At 41.2% G+C, this 19,757-nt stretch overlaps 1 protein-coding gene across 1 annotated transcript in view; it reads right to left on the bottom strand.

Annotated features, from left to right (window-relative positions):
* The window catches only part of KCNG2 (potassium voltage-gated channel modifier subfamily G member 2), a 43,900-nt gene extending 27,172 nt beyond the window's left edge, over positions 1 to 16,728 (bottom strand). The window contains exon 1 of the mRNA XM_028737515.2: positions 16,320 to 16,728. The gene's annotated coding sequence lies outside the window, so the exon portion shown is untranslated. The remainder of the gene's footprint in view (positions 1 to 16,319) is intronic.
* Between the last annotated feature and the right edge of the window lie 3,029 nt (positions 16,729 to 19,757).

Below are 19,757 nucleotides of genomic sequence, written 5' to 3'. Positions count from 1 at the left end.
CTGGCTAAGAAAAATTCCCAGACGACAAGCCTTCTGAAAGTTCAGCCACCGAAGGCAAATACAGTGGGTAGAACCCACTATGTTTCACTCAGAGTATACCCATTGAAATTAATAAATATGACTAAGTTAGTCTTCTTAATTTCAACAGATCTCCTCTGAGTTGAATGCCATTCAGTCAGTCACAGAATAATCGTAGAGAGCAAAAGAGATAAAAGTTTACACAAATAAGTATATCTGCATATACAATAATTGCAACTGCATCATTTATTCTAAGAGCAGCCCTGTTTAGGGAAGTTTTTAATGTCTGACGTTTTCTTGTACTTTTAATGTTTTGTTGGAAGCTGCCCAGAGTGGCTGGGGAAACCCAGCCAGATGGGCGGGGTATAAATAATAAATTATTCTTATTTTATTCTTATTCTTATTATTTTCTTGTGGCACAGAATTTAGACTTCCTATTTTGCAGAACATAGTAATGAAGGAGGAGGAACAGCAACAGCTGAGCATTGTGTTTTTATATTGTAAACCGCCCTGTGATGATCCTCTGATGAAGAACAGTATAGAAATGTTAATTTATTTATTTTTTAATTCTTTACCATCCTTTTTATAGCACTTCTTACCAAGGCACAGTATGATAACCTGAACTTCCGAAGGACTGTTAGTTGCATACAGGCCAGGCATTCAACAAAATGAAAAATCTATGTGAATACCAATTTCTGTCTGTCACTGTGAAGTCATCTTTGTGACTTCGCCCGGGTCTGCTGTCTCCTCTAAGCAGATTTGGTTTAGATTGATGTGGCTTAGCCAAGGAAGGCAGACAGGCAATAACCAGGTTACTGACAAAGGAAAAGAACAAATAGGAAGACTGTTATTAGTTTATTGCAGCTTTTATGGTGAAGTTAACTATAGTGACTAATGTGCAGTGGCAGCTACTTTCAGAGACGACTAACAATATGACGGTGAGCTATCTAGAATGTCTTAGAAACAGATATTAAGTTCACACTTGCCAAGCTATTAGCACATGAAAACAATCTATTATGGGTCACCACACTTCTGTGTTCTCCAAAGAGAACAGTGGGTGAACTTGAAAAGAAAAAAATCTGCAAAACTAACCAGGTTTAATGCTTTAATTTCATTTCAGGGTTTTATCAGCTGCTCTTCAATTTCCCTCTTGAGTAGGATTTGTTCCAAAAGCAATTATATTTTCAGAGTTAAATGTTAATGTATATGGGGAGGGAGAAAGTGTAAATCCTGCCTCCAGCACCAGCAGCGAATGGCTGCCACTTGCTAACCAGCCAGTACAAAATGGGCTTGGAGCAAAGAATTCTGGACCACAAAAGGCCGGTGAGGATTTACAGTATCACAAGGGGGCCGCTTGTTCTTGTGCAAGTAATTTTATATGCTTAAATGAAGGGCACACGTAACATTTTTAAATAACTGTAAACCACAGAGTCGTTCACATTTTATCATTATTCTAATTTATTTCTTGCAAATGACTTACAAGAAGGCAATGTGAATTCCTTGTAAATTTGCATCAGGCTGCAGGCCAATTAACACCATCTGTGTATAGATGACTACACAAATTAATCATTCCAATCTATCCATAATTATTTTTCCTGGACATCTTGTATGATTAACCAGAAGAGAGGAATCTGCACAGGTGCCACAGACTGATGTGGGAAGAAAGGGAGGGCACAATAATCTCCAACGTTTGGTCTTGCCTGGGGAAAGTCCTTCGGACTATTCTGTTGAAGACCAAGAATGAATGATGGTAAAAGTTCAGCCAAGCCAATCTCTCTCACCAAAGAATGTTCAGGGGTTAAGCAACTGTTGTTAACCGGTCCCTGCCAATCCCCCATAACTAACGATTTAAAGCAAGCAATATGATAATTCTATATTTTCTCCCAGACCTTCTGTTTCCATGAGGTCTGTCTGTGCCCTAAGATCCTAAACCAAGTTGTATGTTCTGGCTCACGTTCTCTTTTACGTCTTTACATTATTGCTAAATTTGTTAAAATTTATACGTGGGAGCACAAAACATTCTGTCATTTGTTAACGGAGTCCAATGTTATTATTAACAATATTTTATCTACAAAGTTCCAATCAGCAAATATGAAGACACAACCAATTTCCCTTGCAGATGGAAACACTGAGGCAATATATACCCTACAGCCAGTTTTTGGCATTCACTTTTGTTGTACCTTTAGGAAACAGCTTTTAAATGACTTCTCTTGAAATCTCTGTACATTTTCTATTAAAATATATAACAGTTTTTGATCCAACTTGTGATTTTATTATATTCAGGTAACAGGAAAAAATGGTCTTTGTGAGAGAAGAAGATGAAGATCTAGTTACGTAATAGACTTTATTTATATTGTATTGACAGTTTGTATCAAATATGCATGTTGTGGGATTTAAATAAGCATTCTACAGCAAACACTGGATAAATACAATGTTTATTAAAATTATTGGATGGACTTATTGGGATAGGAAAGCTCAGGGGGTTTGAATAATTTACAGCTATGAGACTACAGTAGATAACTATTTTATTATTTCCGAAAATTCTTATTGGAGCTAAAAAAAACCCATACCATTATGATTTGGTAGAGAATGTTGTGGATGTGCTGACTGCAGAGAATTAGAGAAATAAAATGGGCAAAACAATGTATCTATTGGCGCTCTATATAACTTAGGGTGCAACTCTCCCCTTCCAAGGGCAGAGAGGGTGTTCCTCTGCTGGTATTTTCCCTTAACTGGAAGTGGAAAGCTCTGCCACCATGGCTGCTCCATTGGCGATGCTCCATAGAGAGGCGAGTTTCAGGAGCATGTCTGGAGCAGATTCAGGGATCCCCAGCACACGGAAGAAAAGGAGCACTGCCCTGAAGCTGGTGTGGTTATTTCTCTGCCCTTTGGAACCAATATTCTTTGCTATTGCATCTACAAAAATTATTAGATTTGAAGTCTGCATCATATAATAGCAGCATTAAAGGTAAACACCCTGAACTTTAAAATGCACATTTATATAAATTAGAAACTTTTAAACTTTTCAGTATGACTGCAATGAGGCCTTCCTAAGTCCTGCTTGTCAACAAACCTGGTTTTGAGGTTCATATGAGGATATAAATCAATACCACATAAGAAAAGCCAGTGCGGCAGGTGGGGATGGAAGGCAGATCAAGGTTGTCTATTGCAGAGGGTAAAGGGTATATCAGTAATAACACAGAAATCTAACCAGGTATGTACGTCTTCATACATTTCACTGATAAAGTTATTATTATTAATGTTCTTGTTAAACACTGGAAGCTGGAAGCCTTTGGCAACTCTAAAAGAAAGCATATTAGATATCAAAATTAAAAGCTAAACAGACTTTAAAGTATTCCTCTAAGGAATACATCCTATCTACTTCCCAAGAGTTAACGTTTATAATATCATCAAAGGCATTTTGTGAAAAGAGACTAACCACTCTTGGGCGAAAGCCAAGTTTTCAGTGTACCTAATATGAAACAAGACAACAGAATCCAAGGCCCAAAAAATTAAGGTTGCACTCCTATTCACAACTAACTGAAATGAAGTTAATTTCAGTTATCCACTATTGAACATAGTGGATACTCTTTTAAGTAAATATACATAGGTTTGTGCACTTAATCTTAAAATACGCCCCCCTCCCGGAAAGAAGACAAGAGACTTAATTCTACATTTGGATCCCTTCCCCTATTCTCATTTGCACAATTAACTTTCCCATCTCCACAAGAAATAGTCTCTCTCTCTCACGCACATACACCGTATACTCATTCCAGAGGGATACTCTTACTATCACTTGTAGACTGAATTGGAGAAAAGCTAATTATGTTAATTAGCCTACCAGTGTCAAGATGCCTGGTTACAAACAATTATTTGTTTGTTTTAATGAATTATCACTGTGAATAACTTAATAATTTAATTATCACAATTCCATATACTGTCTGACCTGTGCTTTTTTTAATAAAAGAAACCTCCCTCAATTATGTGACTATATTCCTGTAAATCTGGCTGATGATGGGCTGTATTTCACCAATGTTTATTGCTGAAGCTTCTTAAGGTGCCGTCACTCTCTTTCAGCAACTGATGCTATCCTATGATCTAATGTAAGACATTACAAAGACATGATAAAGCTCCAGTTCTCTTTACCCGTGGAACTTCTAACTGCGGAAGATGCAGAAAGCATGGGACAATACAAACTCTGAATCAATCAAGCATTTCTACTTTAGAATCTCATAGAATTACTGAAGGAACTCTTTGAAGTCCAACTAGACATTGTTTAGCTTTCCTGTACTCATTCTGCCAAACCCAAAGGATGCAATCCTACACCCAGCACATATGAAGGGTGAAACTCAACTATTGCCTCTTTATTTCTGTCTCTAGAGCTATTCAGGTCATGCTGCTATACAACCAGGTCATTAAGCCTCTGCCCTGCAATGGTTTTTTAACAGACGTCAGCAACTTGTGACCAAGCAAAATCCAATTCACAGGCCATGTATGGCAAGTTACTGGGGTGGGGGTGGGGGGTGGGGGAGGTCTGCCTGTTATGGATAACAGAAGAGCTGTGGAGCTCCCAGGAAGCCACAATCCATTGTTAGTTGGCTATGCTTTGCTTTGTGGACCCCAAAGTTGCAGTTTTTCTTGACAATCAAGTGGAATATAAATCTTATTTGTGGGGGGGAGTGCAGGCTTCATGTAGTTGGTCAAGGGAACTGTGGACTCAAAAAGGTTGAAAACCTCTATGTTAAACTATTACCTTAATCACAAAGTGAAACTGGAAAGGCAACACTGCAAAAGTGATGGCTAATACTCTACTTTTCAGAGAGCATGTAACGGAGAAAGAGGAAAACTGAAAAGACAAAGCTGAGCCTTAAAAACTAGCTTTACAGGCAACCTTATGAAACACTCAAAGAACCTCTGCTCATCCACATGACTTGCCAACTAGAGACATTTGATGACTCAGAAGATGGTAAAAGTTATATAGATTTGGAATGGCAGTTTTCAGAAAACACACACATTATCTGTTCCTCTCACAAGGTCCCAAAGGAACATGCTCAAGTCTAGGCTGTGCTGAGTAGAGCCAATACTTTTTGATATGCTGTTCAAGCGGGGGGTGTAATAAAACATACTTCAGTGGCAGAAGGAAGATACAATTATTATTCAAGACAGGATCTGCCCTCTGTGTGTGGTTTATGGCTTGTCACAGAAGTAGGCATAAGGTACAAGAGCAATATGCTCACTGTGGGCTGTGAGCCAGTTAAGATAAGTCCCAGGGCAGCTTGTTAAGTATTACTGGGTTATCAGAGCACAAACAAATAATAGATCAGATGTCCTGTATTTGATTAAATATGATACTCTGATTGATTTGTGGAGATGAATGTGATACAGGAGTTCATGCCATAGTAAATGTGTTAAGTGTGTAAGGTGCCACAAAAGTGTTGATTTTGCTACTGTAAACTAACTTGAACCCTCTTCTGCTTGGATTCTGGAATTCAAAAAAGGTTCTCCATCAAGGCAATAACAGGTATCTCAGTGTCATAACCAGACTACTAAATTAAACTGGTACGGTTCTAGAAACCTGATGCAATTCAATAGCGTCTGCTTGTTCAATAGCCTGCTTCAAAAAGGAAAGGCTGGAGACAGGACCACAGTTGGCAAGAGTAGTTTTTTGAGCCAGAGCTGAATTGCAAACCCGACCTTCTCCTTTCTCTTAATGAGGCATTAACAACCCCAGACAGCAAAGAACCCAGTCTCCATTAAGTTGCACATGTTGTTGTTGTTTAGTCGTTTAGTCGTGTCCGACTCTTCGTGACCCAATGGACCAGAGCACGCCAGACACTCCTGTCCTCCACTGCCTCCTGCAGTTTAGTCAAATGCATGCTGGTTGCTTTGAGAACACTGTCCAACCATCTCGTCCTCTGTCGTCCCCTTCTCCTTGTGCCCTCCATCTTTCCCAACATCAGGGTCTTTTCCAAGGAGTCTTCTCTTCTCATGAGGTGGCCAAAGTATTGGAGTCTCAGCTTCACGACCTGTCCCTCCAGTGAGCACTCAGGGCACATACTACCCCACAATCAAGTCTGCTTTAGGGAGAGGCAGACTGAAAATGATCCAAATGAACAGGACAAAACTGAGGTGAAGAACACTCAAACTCTGCATCCTAACTTGAGACTCCCAAGCTGAACTGAATTCAAAATATTTTGCCTGCACCATTAACAGCAAATTCATTCCAGCAAACAGATGATGACTCAACGTTCAGATGAAGAGTGCTGGGTCTTACCAGGTCATGCACCAACTGGAAAAAGCAAACACAATGACAAAGCTTCAAGGTGGCACTGAAAAAATATATAAAAGTTTAGTGAAACAGAAAGATGTCCAATGTTAAACGTCCTATTTTTCCATATTAATCTGAGGTATTGTCTTTTGCTGCTGTTGTCTGCTCTGTTCTGTTTGCATTTGGTGCTTCTCTGCCTCTCTCTTTCATTTACCAACCAGAACAGCTCTACTGTACAAGACTTTGCAGACACATTGGCAGCCAAGAAGGGAAGTTACTTTGCCACCACGACTGCCACAGCATAGTCTTTCGAAAATGATATATTTAGCAATTGGCCAGCTTCAGAGAAAGATGAGAACTACTTGTGCTCTAGTTGTCTTTCTTCCTGCTTCAGCTGTCTCCGTCAAGGGAGACATGTTCTGACAAAGTGTGAAAGGGCATCTCAAAATGATTGTGCCAGTGAACTAAGACAGCCTTTCCCAACCTGGTGCCCTCTAGATGTTTTGAAATACAGCTCCCACCAGGCCCAGCCGCCACAGCTGATGGGAACAACGTCAAGGAAGGCTGATCTATTTTACCAGTAAACTAATCTGTCAAGAAGTACTATCAAGGTTAATAGGGGTCTCTACCAGAGAGTCCTGCAGATGTTGGATTCATGGGTTAGTCTAAGTCAGCTACTGACCCAAGATAAAAAGATACTCATCTGTAACCTTCTGAATATGATATGGCAACAGTGCTCAATTACAACTGGAGAGGATTGCTCTTAATAACAACATTAACAAAATAGAAGAGGAAAAACAGGTGTTAGAAAAGTTTTCAAAACCAAACAGAAAAAGAATGAAACTCTTTAAAACAATTCCGCCCCCCCCCCATGTATTGCGTCATTTTAAAAAGAAACCATCCTGTAGTACAACATAAAACATTTTCTTAAGGAACTAAAAACCAAAAACGCAACAAATACCGGAATCTATAGTAGAGTAATTCTCAAGCTGGGTCTAGAAACCTCAAGAATTATGAGGAACGGTTGAGGGAACTGGGTATGTTTAGCCTGGTAAAGAAAAGACTGAGGTGATATGATAGTCATCTTCAGATATCTACTGTCAACATGGAGGATGGAGCAAGCTTGTTTTCAAGTTACAAGAAAGGAGATTCTGAGTAAACATCAGGAAGAACCTTCTGACAGTAAGAGCTCTTAAAACGCACAACAGTCTCCCTCAGGAGGTTGTGGACTTGCCTTCATTGGAGGTTTTAAAGCCAAGGTTGGATGGCCATCTGTCATGGGTGCTTTAGCTGAGATTCTTGCATTGCACTAGATGACCCTTGGGGTCCCTTCCAACTCTACAATTCTACGATTCAGCAATACTTACTTTTGGTAAGAAATTCTCAGATTAATTATTCTGGAACAGCCTAGCAAAAGCCTCACAATAATTAATCAAAGGCGACTGGACTATGGGATTGTGGCGCTCATCTCACTTTCAAGCCAATGGAGCCTGAGTTTGTCCACAGACAGTTCTCCGGGTCATGTGGCCAGCATGACTAAACCATTACTGGTGGACTGTGACAGAAGCCAGAGCACACGGAAACACCATTTACCTTCCTGCCACAGCGGTCCCTATTTATTCACTTGCACAGGCATGCTTTCGAACTGCTAAGAAGCAGTATTTGTCGGGGGGGGGGGTCACACTCTAAAATCTGTGGCTGTTGCCGAGAATTGTAATGTCTATCAAATTCAAGAAGGGTCAACTTTGGGTATTCTTACCTTTTTGAGGAAATTGGTTGGTAATGATTGCAATGCTAGATAGTTTTGCAAACTATACTGGAAACATACTGCAATTTTTGGTCATCCTAAACAAAAGGATGAACCCTTACAACATACTGACATGAATTTGTGATACATATGCCCTGTCTCAACATTTATTTTCTGGAGTTCTGTGTTTTAGTATTATTTTCCCATTGCTGATTAGCATCTTTCCTCAAAAGGTCAGCCTAGGACAAAAACATTTAACGTCATCAGAGGCAATCATCTTGATTGCTATACTTTAAATAAAAATGTTCAACTGGGGAATGTCCATTGAATATCACTTCAATTTATGACCTCATTAAGTAAATAATCTTCTCAGTTCAGAGCCATGCTTCAGTCTGCAACCTTGGCATTAGGCCTAAAAGGTCATGAGGGTTGTTTCAGTTGCAGGACCTTGATGATGAAGAATTGAGCAATATATATAGGAAATGACATCTACAGCAGGAATTGGGAAACTCTAACCCTCAAGATGGTAGACTACAAATCTCTGATCAGTATCCATGTTGGCTTCGGCCAATGAAATATGGAGTCTACCAACATCTCGAGGGTCACAGGTTCCCCTTCTCCAGTCCAGCGGTTCTCAAGCTTTGTTTCCTAGTCCATACTTTCAGAATAAAAATTTGCTCATGTCACACCATTTTTTTTATTGATAAGAAAGAAATACATTGGAAAACAAACAACTCCTATAAGTGCTTTATACCCAGAAAGTATAAACCCAAACAGCTACAAAAGAACATGTATCATTCCCCAAATATAATTATAAACAAACCTCTTACCTACGTACCTTAGGTATGTATATAAATCCCATGAGAGGTGTGAACTTACTTTTGCCAGGTAATCTTATTTATATTAGGTCTAATTTGAGACAAAGAAACTCTCATCTCATCAATATAAAGAAGGCTTTCTCTTTTCTCATTCATATTTGTCAGAGTTGAAAAACCCTGTTCATAACAATATGTCCGGGGTGCGCACTATCATGCGCTCATGCTCTTGAATAGAGGCATGGATACTGTTTCTGGTTGTATAGCCAAAAAATAAAAGTTTCTTTGATTGTCATTGAATCTTCCTGCCACACTTGGCATCCTCTCCTGCCACACTTGGCAAATTGCTTAAGAATAGTCATTGTGGCTAGTGCTGTACAGGGTCCTGCAATCCCAGTGTAGGCAACACCCTCATGAGATAGGTCCTACTCTAAATTGTCTCCCTGGGGCCATCTGTTCAGCCTCAATGTGTTGCCTTTTATGTGTATTTTTTGTTCTCTTTGCATAACAAGGGATTGGTAGCAGCCTGTGCATGGCTGTATAGTGTATCAGCACTTCTCTGAAGCAACTGCCTTGTTCTTCACCATCTGAGCTTTCCTCGGAAATAATTAAGTCTCTAGATGCTACGATGGTGGAGAAAACTTCAGAAATGTAAACCAAACATAACTATATGCAGCAATTTATGTGTAAAACTTTATATAGCCTTAAACTATTAATACACTCAGTGTACCCCAGAGATATGTTATACCGTTTATACTGGAGAGAGGTTAACTTAAAAGCTGGAAGTATTTCTTTAAAAAAGAAGAAGAAAGAAACATACAAATAGAATACATGCAGAACTTTTTTTAGGTGGAATTTGGGAGATCATCTGTTCTCTTTCTCTCTGATGTAGATTCAAGTACTGTAGATACTACTGGACAGGAAGAACATAAAAAACTCATACCTGCACCATAGTGGTTCACAGATTACTGGGGCAACTCTTGAGATACAAATGACAAAAATTAATAAAGATGTTCTTTATAGGAACAGATCCACTGCTTATCCTGAGCTGTGTCTTCCTCCTCCACTAGCCAGGGTGAACAAAAATAAATTTTCAATGATAAATAAACAATAATTTAAAAACAAATAAATCTCTTTAAAACACGCTAGATCAGATTTTTTTTTAAACTTTTAAAATTCTATCAAGTTGCTACAGGATGCAGATATAAATTCTGCAGTGCAAATACATAAATTCTGCAGATATAAATATTCTGTAGTGGATAATATAACATCTCTATTTAGTTGCAAGCAGATATGTTTTACTTGTTATGGCAAGCAATATGTATACATTAGGATGCCCTACTCAGTACAAAAATATAAATCAGAAATCTGGAAACTTGATTTCAATCAGAACTTTAAACTGTCCCATTTTCTTTGGGATTTAAGTCAATAACTTAATCTCCCCTGATTTAAATCAATATAAACTGATACTAGTTTCCCATAAATCAACACTGAGAATGGCCATGATGACAGGGCAAGGACAGGCTCAATGACAAGAATAATACAGGAAATAAAACAAAAGCAAACAAAATTGTTTTTCAAAGCACCCGATTGTCCTCCCATTTAGCAAACAGTAAACTGAGAGCAGATCAAGCTTGCCATCTGGATATTACTCTTATTATTTCCATCAGGCAGCTCTCATTAATTTTCTAAACCCATTATGTCATACTCAAACATTAAAAAGTGGGTTCCTTTCTCTTTGGGTCTGTCTTCTTTTTAACCTGCACTCAATCTTCCAGTAAGAAGCAGCACAATCTAGATGCAGCAGAATCCTGTGCAGTTCTACTCAGAAGTAAGCCCCACTTACCGGTAAGTTCAGTGGGACTTGCTGCTAGGTAAAGATGCACAGGACTATATTCTTAAGACTCCAGTCCTATACACACATATCTGGGACTCACCAATGAATAGACATGCCTAAAACTGCATTGGCAATTGCAAGCAATGATCTACTTTAAGACTGCATATATTTAAGCTAATTAATATTTAAGTTAATTAATGTGTGCAAAAAAGCAGCAGGCTGAGACTCTTGAAGAGATTGCAGTTGGCTTCCTGAGTTCAACACCCTTCTGGAGGAGCCAGAAGGACAGAGCTACCACCTGACTGTTCAATCTTTTCTATTCTATCTTGTTTAGGTTTGCAAATAACACTAATGTTAACAAATGCTAAAGTTAATTAATGCAAGAATAGTATTTTTCTCCTTTTTAATTTGCTGTGAGAGCTGTTGTAGCTGAAAAGCGACTAACCTCGACTGATGCTATAGGCACTAACCAATAATGTCCCCATTACTCCTACATTGCTCACTGAGGCAATGGGTAAGCCAACGAACAAAATTGCACCTTTTCAGGAGCTCAATACTGTGGGTTGGATGCTACAAAACTACAGACCTGCTACAGGACAATGCTATCTGGAACGCACCACAAAAACTGCCAATTATTACAACCACCCCCACTCCAGGGGCCTCAAGAAACTAGACAATATAAGACCACCCTGAGACAACAATCAAGGATGAACTGGGATTTTATGTCAGAACAATCCTACATCATCTAGTCAGAAGCAATCCTTGTTTTCAACGAACTTACTCCAAGATTATAGAATTACAGTCTAAATGTCCATCTTCAAAGGTTACAAAGAAAAACTAATTCCCTTATCTTGCATGAAAGTAATTCTTTCCCTCTCATCATTCCACTTACCATGTAAATAGGGGCAGGGAACCTGTGGCCCTCCAGATGTTATTGGACTACAACTCCCATCATCGCTGACCATTGGCCATGTTGGCTGGGACTGATGGGAATGGGAGTCTTGAGGACAACAAGTTATCCATTCCCATTCTAAAGTATTGCTAACTTTTTTGGGGGGACGGGGACAATACCACTATGTTCCCGTTGCTGTTAAATTATATTACATGTTTGTTTGTTTGATGCAGTCTTTCAATCTTATCTTTTACTGCATTCAGATTTTTAAGCCATATTCAGTTCTGAAAAATGAAAGGTTTACCTTTAAAAAAAAAGTAATGAAAAGCTCATTCTTGATACAAAACATATCAAGTGAGAATATTCTGTCTCAAGGTGTTGTGAGCTCCATGTTTTCTCATCTGAAATGTACTGGTATGAAAAAGAAAACTAACTGAAAAAAAGCGCAAAAACACCTGAATAAAATTGTTTTTCCATTCCACATGATTAGGCACAGTGTGTGTAAATTCTGATGCATGTTCTCTCATTTCTGCTGTCATTCGCTGGCATTTCCACCCCAAAAAATGCATTAACAGTGCAAGGGGAGACTACCAAAGGTAGTTGAACCACTGCAATCCAATGAACTTATCATCCTTGCAGGATGGAAGTGAGGTCAGGGGACCATCCTTTTCTGTTTATTGTGTGGATGCTGGTGGTGGGACTGTTAACAATTTTCCTCCCACTGGGAACAAGAGGGAAATAAAATATGCCAGTTCCTTGGCTGGCATAGTTTCATCTCTTGTTTGGTTCTGTGTTTTTCAATCCAAGCCTTCTCCTGGTGTGTCCTTAGAATACCCCAATGTAAGTAGAAAAAGACCCATGCATGTTTCCGCAGCGGTAGTTAGAGAACATCTAATATCAGGCCTCTCTCTCCAAACTTGGAGAAGGAGAAGCTTTCTATGGATGCTGGATCATCATATCAGAGGCTACAGGACTGCAGGATCTGGCTAAAATCCTGTACAGTGGTACCTTGGGTTAAGTACTTAATTCGTTCCGGAGGTCCGTTCTTAACCTGAAACTGTTCTTAACCTGAAGCACCGCTTTAGCTAATGGGGCCTCCAGCTGCTGCCGTGCCGCCAGAGCACGATTTCTATTCTCATCCTGAAGCAAAGTTCTTAACCTGAAGCACTATTTCTGGGTTAGCGGAGTCTGTAACCTGAAGCGTATGTAACCCGAGGTACCACTGTAACCACATTCAGGGAGGAAGGCTCTTTGAACTTAACAGGGTTTCTTTTTGAGTAGACATGTACAGGATTACTCTGTGAATTGTACTCAGGACTTTGTAGAATAATAATAAAATACATAAATGGAGAGCTAGTGCGGTGCCACCAGAAGTCTGAATGATCGCATATAAAGTGTTGGATCAGGCTGGGATCTGCTCAGCCACGAAGATCTCAGTGCCACTTTGAGCAAGCCACCATGTTTCATCCTAACCTACAGTGGGAAGAAACATAAAATAAAATTATGCCCACTGGCCTGGTCTCCTTGGGAGAAAGAGGGAGATAACTGGGAATAAAAAAAATAAATAAATAAATTTTGAATAACTTTTCATAAAAGGAAAATGTCATTTGCCAATGGATCGACAACTGTGAAAATACATTGCCTGAGGTAATAAACAGATATTACCAAATGAAAGATGTTTTGTATCATAACATGGAAAACATTTTCCCCCATATACTACAGAAGGGGATATATCTCTTTGTGAGATCTGACATACTCTACAAGCAAAGTCTGTGGAAACATCAAGGAGTGTGAAAATGGAGATGCAGGTACAAAGTCAAGATTGCTTGCTATAAAATGACTAGAAGGGGGCCTTGCAGGGAGGGGGGGATATGCATGAAAAACACTTGGAGAAACTCTCTTAGCGTAAAATGGCCCATGAAGTCAGATGGAAGTCAACTGCTTTCTCGCAGCTAATTTGAATCTCATATCTGAAACTGAGTCTAGACTCATTTCCAGTTACACCATTGTCAAATCAGAATGTGTCATAAATGATTAAACAGGCAAACTTATGCAGCAGTCCTTTACACCCTTACTTAGCCCTATGCACGTTACTTCTGAGTAGACCTGCATAGGACTGAGCAGCCAAGATCCTTTTTTTTATGATAGTGGTATGAGTTTGGGATGAGGGGAGTAGGCTGTATGCTGGCAACCCTTCTAATCTCTGGATCCAGCAAGAGTTACAAGTGTTAAAATATAAGCAAGGATTCAAATTCCTGGTGAGGGTATATAGCCTAGGAAATGGGCCATTAAGGTAACAAAGGAAGTGGCTCAGCATCAGAGAGCAAATGGGTGGGTGCCCTCCTTCCCTCAACTTGTTGGCAGTTAGAAAGACATAGGGCCAGAGTAGAGAGTTGAGTGATAGGAGCTAGAAGCTAGAAAGGGGTGGGAGTGGGGACAACAAGCAGAGAAATGTTTGATTTCTGTTTGAATCCAAGGCTGTGACTATGGGACCAGCAAGGCCCTCTTGGGGTGTTAATGCTGTGATCCCTTCCATCACAGGTTGGATATACAGTGGTACCTCGGGTTAAGAACTTAATTCGTTCTGGAGGTCCGTTCTTAACCTGAAACTGTTCTTAACCTGAGGTACCACTTTAGCTAATGGGGCCTCCCGCTGTCACCACGCCGCCGCCACGCGATTTCTGTTCTCATCCTGAGGTAAAGTTCTTAACCAGAGGTACAATTTCTGGGTTAGCGGAGTCTGTAACCTGAAGTGTCTGTAACCTGAAGCGTCTGTAACCTGAGGTACCACTGTATGTGTAAATAAACCGTGCATCATAAATATACCATCTCCACTGACCCTCATTCTGAAGGAAACATGATCCCTGTGTAAGCACCTACAACCTGGAATATTGCACCACTGAAGAATTTGGGGTGGCGTGCAACTATATATATGTCATACTGACACTGCTTGCCTCTGCAGGTGGCAACCTCATGCAGGGAACAAATTCTAAGAAGCTGCTCTAAGACATAAACCAAGTTAAGGTCTCCCTTAACTTTACCTGGGCTTGACCAAGACAAAAAAAGGACTGTGTCTCATGTACACATACACCAATGTACAGAATAACTAAAACAAGTTTATCCTGAATATAAATAAGCAGCTGACTTTATGCTTTCAGCTCTTGAAAGATTAGCTCTTACTATTTACAAGGCTCTCTCAAACAAAACAAGTCCAAGTCCTCTTTGTCACTTAAATTTCAAATGAGACCTTAAACAATGGACACAAGGGAGCTAAACTACAAGCATTAGATTCCCGACAGAGATGAAATCTTAAATTATATTGTTACACACAGTACAGTGAACACAGTGCATGCAACCAGAAAGTATATTCTATAAATACTAAGCATAATATTCACAGTATTTTGGCATCTAGTTTTTAAGTGAAAACACCATAACTCCTTGTTGAAAAACGTACTGAGCTCTTCCGTTCTAAGGATGACTGATTTCTCCTAAATTTGATAAAAGTGAAGTTTTATTCTTAAGGGTCACTTGGTTCATCCATGTTCATCCATACATTATAAAATGCAGAGGCAGATTCACTTTAGGAAAATAAAAAGGCACTATGATGACAACTAAGCCCAATTATCTGAAAGCCAAAACAGTGATGATCAATTATAGCTTACACACATAGCGTTCTCCTTCTAAAAATAAAATCCACTAATTTTTCATCATGCAGTCTTTTTTTTTAAAAAAAACTAATCTTTGATGCATATCACACTTATAAATTATATTTAAATTTATTTACCTATCACAGTTCCAGGAAAACCTACTTTCATATGGGGGTAAAGTGGGTGCCATTTCCCATGCAGGCAGTTACTAGTACCAATAATTTATCTTATGGATGAAGGAGGTAATTAGAACCTGACAGCAGCTTGGCTCTGGGTCACAGAAACTACAAGTCACCACCCGTCCCATACGAATTCAAGACCACCCTAAACATACCGTGCAAGACACGATGATCTATTCTAAACCATACACACCTTGGTCCTGCCACTGAGCAGATTTTGAGTAAAGTGAGGTCTGGACTTTGGAGGGAAAAAAGAGAAAGTAAGCAATCTCACTTTTTGGTTCTCTTTTGTTACATGCCCTTGTTTATTAAGCCAGAATGCAAAATATCAACTATAGCAGCTCCCGAAGTTTGCTTTCTTCCTGCCTAACGAGGAACGAAGGCCAGGCATTGAGAAGAAAGAAAGGAGACTGACTCGACTTATTACATGTGATGAACCATTAGGCTGATAACAGGCGATGCACCACAGCATTCCATTTCAGCAGGAATCTCAGGAGTTCAAGAGAGGAAAAATAGCAGAGAAAGTCCCTGCCAACGCCTTTACAGACAGTCTACGCCACCCAGTTCCTTGCACCCGGCAAGAAGGAAGGGAGCACTTGGGGTTTTTCTTAGAATCTTGGTAACCTAAAAAAAGCAGGCGGCGTTTAGATGCTGGAACTGGTTCTCTCTTTGAAATCAAGTTGGACCGGATCTCATGCACATATCTAGCCCCTTTAGCTAAGCTACGGCGCTATCCTCGCGCTTTAAGGCTGCAATGCTACGAGGTCTTCGCCGGGAACAAGCGGGACTTGCACCCGAGGAATCACGCCGCAAGGCTCGGGCTGCGCGCGGAGCCCTTTTTTAACGGATCTGACCAATTCGCAGCTCCTACCCAAACTTCCCGCACGCCTCGGCGCCGGCTCCTTGGCTCGCTCACCTCCACTTTCCAGCAACTCTCCTGCTTAGCTCCTTCCCTCGCGCTGCGAAGCCGCTCGCCAAGCCCCGGCAGCAACCAAAAGCGGACTTTCCCCTCTCTCTCTCCTTTTGCCCCGCGGATGGATAGGAAGGAAGGGACGAGGCTGCGCGCTCCCCAGCCCAGGCTCCTTGCGACGCTTCAAGCCCCGGCAAGCTGCACCCTCTCGGCGGCGCGCTGCAGGTGCTTCCCCGATCCAGTCCGGGCACTAAGAGCAGGAAGCCGCCCTGCCGGCTCGGAGGAGGCAGCCCAGAAACGGGGCGGGGGAGCAGGACGCCGCCCCGCGCCACCTCGCCTCAGGCGCCGCCTTCTGCGCGCACACTGGCTTGCCGCTAGAAGCCCCGCAGAAAAGGCCGTCGGGGGCAGGAGCGGCGCCTACGTCGCGCTCCCCGGAGGGGCGCCTCGCCGCCCGGCATTGCCGCGCGTTTGGGCGGGCTGCGGAGGGCGCGAGCGCTGCGTGCGCCCCAGGAGGCCGGCGAGGGCGGGAAAGCGGGCGGCTCGCTCCTCCCGCGCGCCCTGAAGGGGCTTTTGCGGCGCTTCCCCGGCTGCTACGAAGTCCTAAGCAACGAGAAGGAAAGCGCCTCGTGAGCCTAGCACTGGAGGGTCTGAACTTTTCTGGACGAGCACTCAACGTGTTGCAGATACGAAGCATAAGAAACGGCTCCTCATTGTCCACACCCATAAAAATATTCAAACTTTTACTGGCAGAACTCATTGAAATAAAGCAGAAACATCAAATGAAACGGGTCCCAAATATACATACGATCTCCAGCATAGGCTTAGCATCTTACAAAATAGGAAAATGATCCAAGCTGATCTTAAAGCAAAGGTCTCTCTCTCCCCACAGCCTCCAGACTGTTTACTCTCCCTTCAGGAGAGCTTCTTTTACACATTCATTGAGTTTGGGAGAAAAGACTCAAAAGGCAATTCCCTGCAAAATGGAGATTTTGCAACCCAGTACCTCTCACATGATCTCGGGTTACAACACTCACATGTTAGCTACCAGAGAAACAACCATCAGTTTATCATTAACCCAATGAGATTTCAAAGTGCTCTCCTCGCTTTCAATATAGCCCCATGGGGGGGGGGGGGGGGACAACATGTTGAACCTTTTCCCCAAAAAACATTTAGTCATTTTTCATTTCATTAAACCATTATACAGTACTACTTAATGTGTGACCAAATAAAAGCAGCCACAACATGACCATATACCTTGGCCTGCCACATGGAACAGAAGCCATGACCAATTTCAACCTGACCACGATCCCGTCGCTTTTAGTTTTAACACCTGAGCCTGACAGGCCCCACCCCATTCCCCAATGCAGCAAGTAGATCTACAGGTCTCCTGCAGATTTTAAATAGACTTTTCTTTCATAAGAGACTGAATAAAACAACTAGTCTCACTTGATGCCGTTATGTTCTCGCCTTCGTGTCACAAGCGCGGTGGCCCCAGGCTCCGCAGCTCTCTCAACTGCTTTCCCACCACTCTCAAAGTCAGCTTATACAACATACCTGGAGAGTTCGTGCTGCTGTGAGACACAGTCCTCTGAGAGTTCAAGCGGTTGCAGGGCATTATCTAACAAGCAAGAGATTGGGTCTGCGTGTTTTTCAATCGTTTATGAAATGCTAAGTAGGTGCCTATGACCTTTCGAGGTATTACAATTGGCATTCCAGTTCTAGCTAAAAGGAGTCAGCTTTTTGTACCATTCAACAGGAACAACTCCCCCCGTTGCTCTGGTGAACCATATCCATTAGCTCGTCCATTTGTGCGATTTCTAAAACCTTGAAAAGCCTTTCTATAATGTAGGGATGAATCACGTTTCCTGCCAACACAATTTTTGCAGCCACCGTTAGTAATAACTTGCAAAATTACTTACAAGTTATTACCTTCAACATACAGTAATTAAAATCAGTACGGAAACATCAAATTTCAGCAGTATTTATTCCCACTGTCTGGCTTTTAAAAATCTTCTCTTTCTCCTGTATCTCAGCCTGTTCTTGATGATACCATAAGGGCTGCTTATTGTTCTCAGGTTTGGAATCTTACCTCCTTTTGTCCATAGTCTTGTCAAGCAAGCCTTGCTGTTTTCAGTTGGTAAATATATTGAGAATTTCCTCTCTTTATTCTAAGCCACTATTGCAAGTTTAGTTCAATTTCTTGTTATTTCCTTCACTGCTTATTAGAATATTCTACATTTCGGTCTTCCTGTTTCTACTCTTAAGCTACTGTCTTAAAATGCTCTTGCTTGGTTGATATTTTTTGCTGCTCATTCAAATATTTATACTCTCCTCTCCTCTGAACTCCCTTGGTAATTCATCTCCAGTTTAAGCTGCTTCTACCTACTGCCTACCATACTGCTCTATATCACAGGTGGGGAAGCTTCATTTTATGTGGCCTTATTCTTCCATCTCATCAGAGTTGATGAGAGTTTACTTTATCCCCAGTGTTATGGCTTGGGGAAAATAAATTTCCTCTCCACACATACACCATCCGGCTCAGAACAAATGGATAGTCTTGTCTCTCTCTCTCCAGATGCATTGTGTATGTGCTGTCTGTTCTAAAGAAAGGAATTACTTTTACTGTATGCTTTCTAGATTAGTTGTTGTAATAAACTCATGTACAGTGGTACCTCGGGTTAAGTACTTAATTCGTTCCAGAGGTCCGTTCTTAACCTGAAACTGTTCTTAACCTGAAGCACCACTTTAGCTAATGGGTCCTCCTGCCGCTGCCGTGCCACCGCCGCACAATTACTGTTCTCATCCTGAAGCAAAGTTCTTAACCCGAGGTACTATTTCTGGGTTAGCAGAGTCTAACCTGAAGCGTATGTAACCTGAAGCGTCTGTAACCCGAAGTACCACTCTACTTCCAAACCCCTTCTGTGTATATATTTGAGAGTAACCATCAAACTCATTAGGACTTACTTCTCAGTAGACTGCAAAACCTGAGGTAGCCATGGTGAAATTTGAATCCTGTTGGTCTTTATTTTGAATTAGGTAAATCCAAGTAGTCTCTGTCTGCCAGCATGCAAACCCTTGGCAGCAAAAATGTTGCCCACTCTTGCTCTTTATCTTTAACCCCAGACTCTTTATATGTAACAATCTTCTAGCTAAGTCTAAGATTACTGTATTTCCTCTCCTTTTATCTCTTTCCCCTTGCTGCTTTCTAGCCCTGGAATGTCCTTGCAGCCCTCAGAGGCATCAGATTCTATTCCTCTTTTTTATTTTTTTACCTCTGAGTACCTCAGGAAACAGGGATGTGGGTGGCGCTGTGGGTTAAACCACAGAGCCTAGGACTTACCGATCAGAAGGTCAGCGGTTCGAATCCCTGCGACGGGGTGAGCTCCCGTTGCTCGGTCCCTGCTCCTGCCAACCTTGCAGTTCAAAAGCACGTCAAAGTGCAAG

Source organism: Podarcis muralis, chromosome 8 (assembly GCF_964188315.1).
Source record: "Podarcis muralis chromosome 8, rPodMur119.hap1.1, whole genome shotgun sequence".
In the NCBI taxonomy this organism is placed as follows: Eukaryota; Metazoa; Chordata; class Lepidosauria; order Squamata; family Lacertidae; genus Podarcis; species Podarcis muralis.
The sequence above is the reverse complement of the archived record's forward strand: the minus strand, read 5'-3'. Positions and strand labels throughout refer to the sequence as shown.